The sequence below is a fragment of the Balaenoptera borealis genome, assembly GCF_965194805.1.
Source record: "Balaenoptera borealis genome assembly, chromosome: 3".
NCBI classification, from domain to species: Eukaryota; Metazoa; Chordata; class Mammalia; order Artiodactyla; family Balaenopteridae; genus Balaenoptera; species Balaenoptera borealis.
This window is the reverse complement of record NC_138866.1, coordinates 156,794,456-156,800,453: the sequence shown is the minus strand read 5'-3', so window position 1 is coordinate 156,800,453 and position 5,998 is coordinate 156,794,456. Positions and strand designations below refer to the sequence as shown.

Here is a 5,998-nt window from a genome sequence, read left to right as displayed (position 1 = left end):
AGTTCGAAGCCAAATCTAATTATAAAGCAACACAGACAAACCCACGGGGTGGGGGGCTTCTAAAGCAAGAGACCTGTTTTCTTCCAACAGGTCCAGCACAAGGAGAGAAAGCTGAGGAAGACAAGTCAGCACCTGGTCTAGGTGGACTCCTGAGCCGGGCAGGCCACTTTCCTATAAATAAGATATTGAGGCAACTAGTGAACACAACCACGAAATACGTAATAGTATTAAATCATTGTTGACTTACGTTAAGGTTTTTGCTTATGAAAGTATGTTTTTGATATTAGGAATAAAGAGGAAGAAAGGTCTTCAACTTCATCTCAAGATGGGCAGGCAAAAATCAAGGGAGTGAGGGGGGGCCCCGAGGGGTTATAGTTGAATCTCCTGCAGGCTGTTAAGGACCAATCTGCAGAGCCCTTTACCAAGGATGTGGATTTCATCCACCTGCGCTCAGTAATTGGCGTCACTATATTTAAGGGCTCCCAGGCTAGTCCTGGTCACAGCTGCAGGTGATAAGGAGGAGGGGAGGCCTGGGACCTCGCTCAGGATGTTTTCTGGTAAGGGGACGGGGACTTCCCAAGGCTCTGAGCTGGGGAAAGACACAGTTGGACTTGCTTTTAAAACCGCCTGGTGGAGAAGATACGGGCAGGAGGGAGCCACCTGAGGAGGCGGCTGCAGCCCTCCAGGCAGCGGCCTGTTTGCACTGGTTGGTGGAGCCGAGGTGGTTGAACTGGCTGGATCCAGGCATGTCCTCACCAGGGAGTCTTGCTCACCAGCCACTGTTTAGAACAGGTGGTGAGAGAGAAAGGACTGAAACCTCATATCCGCCTGAGCAGCAACAGGCCTGTTTCTCCCTTTGAGGTAAAGGGCCCAGGACAGGGAAGTGGGCAGCTGGGGGCATAATCTAGTTTGGGACATTTGTAGATGAGAATGAGAACCGAGCCCATTCATCTAGAAGGTTCATCTTTACAAGAAACAAGGACTGACTCTTACTTCTGCCGACAGTCATGTTTTCACCCAAATAAAGGAGGTTCACGAAATGAGACTTGAGGTTTATGTGTGACTTGTGGCTGATCCTGAACCTTCATTTCAGTGTGAACATGTGTTTGCCTGTCGTTTTCTTTGAGAAGAAAAACAGGAAAGCAAGTCACAGGCATCATCACCCAGGGACGGGGGTACGCCACGGGCCCTACCACGGAAAGCAGAGAACTGACTCCAACGGTGTTTTCCGTACAAAGTGCTGGAGCCCCAAGGCTGAGTCCCAAGGCTGAGCCCTGGCCAGGCCTCTCCCCACAAGACACCACCGGGAACCCCTCCCCTCTCCTGGGGCCCGAGGAGCCCACAGTGACCATCACAGGGGAGAAGGCCCACCGTGGAGGAAGTCACACGTCTCCACAGTGGAGGCCCCTCTGTCTTAGGCTGCCCTGGCTGCTTCCCCAGGGCCACGGAACGGGGGCTTACTGGGCAAGAGACGCTGATTTCTCACCGTTCTGGGGGCTTGGAAGTCCAGGGCGGAGGTGCCAGCGCGGCTGAGTCCTGGGGAGACCCGTCTTCCTGAGCCCTCTGTGGTGGAAGGGCTGCGGGTGTATGGGCTTCTCTTTTATAAAAGCGCTAAGCACGCCATCACGAGGGCTCCGCGCTCAGCTCACGCCCTATCACCTCCTCCAAGCCCCACCTGCCAACACCGTCAGCTTAGGATTTCTGCATACTAACTGGCGGGGGGCACAAAATTCAGTCTGTAGCACCCACCCAATTCCGAAACAAGCTTCATCATGGTCCGTCTTGATTAAATAAAATTGTATTCTTTAAAACTCTAAGTAAATCCCGCTTTCCAATGTCCATTTTCAAGAGACCAGCACAAGCTGAAACGTAAAAATCACTCAGGAAAATACCCCAGGTGTCCCAAGTGAGGTCGGGTTTGACCCCATGTCTTCCAGCAGAAATGCAGACAATCAGGGGCCCAACGTCCTCTTCAGAGAGCTGACTACCCGGGTTTCCAGGACTCACGACATTTTGCCTAACTTGGTGAAGTGCTGGCATGTTTAATGTCACCTCATAAACTAAGAACATCTTAATTACGGGGTGGGGGGAATGTGAGTAAATAATGCTCAAATAAAATCAAATTACAACCACAGTTTCATGCTATGGCTTAAATATATCAATCTGTTCCTAATACTTTCAGGTAAACCTGGTTTATTAGTGATTTGTTTACCCCATCCTCTGTTACCTTTCTCCAGCATTTTCTAGAAGGTGCCTAAGGGGAAAAATGTGGATGAAAATGTAAAAAGTATACAAACGTTTTAATTCACTAATCTATGTTTTTTACAAGCTGGTTGAAGGTAATGCTATATAATCTGGTGGTAAACACATTCATCTAGTTCACTGACACCAACATTCTGCAAAAATGGAGATTAGAAATTGACATTTCCAACAAAAGTAGTAAATGCTGCTTTACGTGTTTCATAAAACAGACCCTTAATGGAGCACCGCGTTCCATGGCCCGCAGTGAACGTAGCAGCTGAGCTTGGAGCAGGCAGGTCCCCACGTCCCGCCTCTACGGCAGGAAAGACCCTAAGCCTCCATAAGCCTGTTTCTACATCCTTACCTGCAAGATGGAATAGAAGCACAGCCTCTGAATCATGGATTTTGTGAGGATTAAATGAAAGACATGTGAGGTGCTAGAGATGCATGTGCTTACCTGCCGCCAGGTAAGTGTTCAATACGCCTTAACTTCACAAGCACCGTCTCATAAAACAGCATCACAAACGTTGATCCCTGCTTTACTTTTACAGATATGGAAATAGCAACTCAGAGGAGCTGAGTGAGTGAGTTGTTCAAGGTCACAAACAAAGGTGACGCGGTGGCTGGAGTTCAAAGCCAGGTGCAAGCACCTCCAAAGCAGTCCTTCTCCACTCTGTACCTTGAAGGCTCTCATGACCCTGCACGGATTTGGTTGCTTAGTTGAATTACACAAAGCAATTTTTTAAAGTTTTAAGAGGGATGTTCTAAAATGAATTATTAATCTAGGTGATATTTTAGTCTGATTTACTGCAAAAAGTAGTGAAAATTTGAGATTTAAAAATTTACCAGTAAGCAGTTGGCCTATGAATGTGAAGGTACATCCTCAAAACTCCTGAAAAGATTGAGATTTTTGTTTTTTCACCAGTTCAGCTCTTATGAGCTGTGCTTTCACTATTAACATTTTTGCTTAACTTGCCAGATATGGATGCCTTCCAGGATCAATTTAGATTTGCAAGTGCAGCCTGAACGGAATAGTTGTGCATTCCTAGCTCGCCTGCTATTGACAGCTGCAACCAGAACAACGTACAAATGGAAACTGCTTCAAACAATAGCCCGAAGCAATTAGGTCCCAATAACTGTTCAGAAACTGCCACACCTGCTGTCCATCCATCCTTATTAACAAGCTCAATTCAAAATCAAAAGTGATAGGAACAAACTAACTGTTACCAGCTGGTCCACGCAGATGTTGAAACGAATGTCACTGAGGTGGGAGACCCGGATTCTATTGGATCTGCAAATGTGCGCTCAAAGTCCAGAACTTTCCTTGATCAATTATGCTGGGACCAAGAGGATTTTATTGTCAACAACCTGGTTCCTGACGTGAGAGAAGTGAGATTTATAAAGCAAGTTGAGCAGTCAAAATAAGAGCTTTTTCAAAAATTTCTGGAACCTTTTAGTATTCCCCATCCAGTCTCGAGAGAGAAACAGTTTTTAGTGTCTCATCTTTGACTAGAGTTTGGAGCAGGCCGATCTGGGACAGAAGGGCAGCGACACTGGCGTCCACTGTCTTCCCAGCTGTGAGGACTAGCATCGCTGTCTGACCACCAGTGGCGCATGGGGTGCTCTGGTGCTTGGAAAAGACAAACACACTCTCCTTCACATTTCAGTATTTCCTCAACTGAGACAGAAAAGGAGAGACAGGCAGGCATGGCACCTATCGGTCTTCTTTCGTAGTTAAGGGCAAAGTAGTCGTCCACTTCTTGAAATCAAGGTGAAATCGGGCACTTGGCTCAACAGAACACGTGCTAAATGGCATCACAGGTTCTGTTCGTTAAGGAAATGGCAGGCGTGACCTGGGCGAAGAAGCAGCAGAGCGTAAATTAGAGCAGATTGAGTCATTACAAACACTTTACAAATTTAATTCTACAAAATGGAACTCTTTCAAAAATAATTTTGTTAGATTCTGCCGTTCCTTTGGATGGAAGGACTACTTTAGCTCATATTTCATTCTTTTCCAGAAACAAAGGCTCTGGGACATGAGAGAGTGTGTGTGCTGTGCACCTGTGTGCCTGCACTGCTAATGGCATACTTTTTCTTCGGTGAAAAACAAAAAAACAAGCTGCTGCCCCAAGAGTCTGTAAAACCACATGCTAGATTATGGTGACTACATAGACAACTTACTAAAATTAGTTCTCTTAAACCCATATTTTGCAGGAAACATGAAAAGGAAATAGTAGTTAGAAAGTATAAAAAAAGTGAAGAAAGCGTTTATGGGAAAAATCAGAAAAGTTAAAGATGGTAGGTCTAAGAGAATCTGAGACTATTGCTGTATTTACTTCATGGCTTAATTTTGAATGACCACCTCTTCCAGGAAGGCTTCCATGGATACTTCATTTGAAAGAGCAGACTTCTCACTCACCACTATCACTATTTCCATCCTTCTGCTTAATTTCCCTCCTCCCCATCATCACTGTCTGACAGTAGACAATTGTTTCTGTTTTGTTTTGAGGTGGTCAGTGGTGAGCCTTTCCCACAAGAAGATAAACTACAGGATGGTAGGAAATGTATCACTGGATCTCTGTAGTCCATAGAAGAGCCTGAAACATAGTAATTCAAAGAAACTAGGAATGAATAACTGGCACAAGTCCCAAAATTCTTCTACAGATTCATCTCTACAAATGAATGCACCTCGTTTGCCATACATTAACAAAAGAAAGCATAGACACCTCCTCCTGCTAAAATGCATCTTCCATTTATAAATGCTGCAAACCTCATGAACTTTAGTACTTGTCATTGATCAAGGAATAAATTCAAAGTGTGGATTCTCCAGGGTTTCCCATTACTTTTAGGAGAAAAGCAATTTCATCATCTCGGGGATGGCTCTGCAGTGTGAATGTGCATGCCCCTGTTAAAAAATCTGAAACAAATGGAGACCAGCCCTGACAACTCCCCGAGCAGACAAAACCAGTGCAGTCACACAGGCAAAGCTTAATTCTGTTTTTGCGAGAGTAACTTCACTCCTTGTTTCTGCCTCTGGAATCGTGAGCGAAACTTAAACTGCTTCCTGAGGTTGCTATGAGGTCACCTCTGACCAATAACCTATCATTTAGGAAAATTCTAACATTATAACCAGTCACTGTGAAGAATACAGTCACCACTTCCTCACTAGATAAGCTGCATTATAACAACACACCCCTGAGCCTCACCCACTGTTTGGCTGGAGAGCTCCCAGTTTGCCAACTGTCTTTTTGGTGTGAGCATAACAAACGTTCACTAATCCCTACTTGGGTGATTCACTGGTTCTCCTTCTGTTGTTTCTGAGCTTTTGAGAACCTTTAGCATTTTCAGTAATTGCTTTATACTTAAATCTGGACATGCAGTTATTATTATTTATACCATTTCAAACATAGAGAATTATGCACACTGTCAAATCCATAATTTTTAAGTATGAGTAATTGATAATTAAGATGCTGTAACAAATTATATGTAATTCTACAAAAACTCAAATTTTGTTAAATTTAATATGGTTAGAAAGAATTGGGTCTCTTCCTATATTTTACTATTATGACTTTTGACTTAAAAAACAATCTAATTAAAAAAAAATTGAGATCAAGGACATCAATATCCAATGGTGAAAAGTAATACAAGTATTAATTTGGCTTGTATGTTATAAATAAATGACTTAAAGAATTTTTTCATCTACCTTTTAATAGTAATAGAAATGATGATGATAATAGAAGCTAACACTTCATGTGTG

General features: G+C 43.9%; 1 long non-coding RNA gene across 1 annotated transcript; it reads left to right on the top strand.

The window, feature by feature from the left end:
* Positions 1-768: 768 nt before the first annotated feature.
* On the top strand, positions 769-5,066 carry LOC309625975. Its single transcript, XR_014242861.1, has 2 exons — positions 769-907; positions 1,148-5,066. It is a non-coding gene; the product is annotated as an uncharacterized lncRNA (long non-coding RNA).
* The last annotated feature ends 932 nt before the right edge of the window (positions 5,067-5,998 follow it).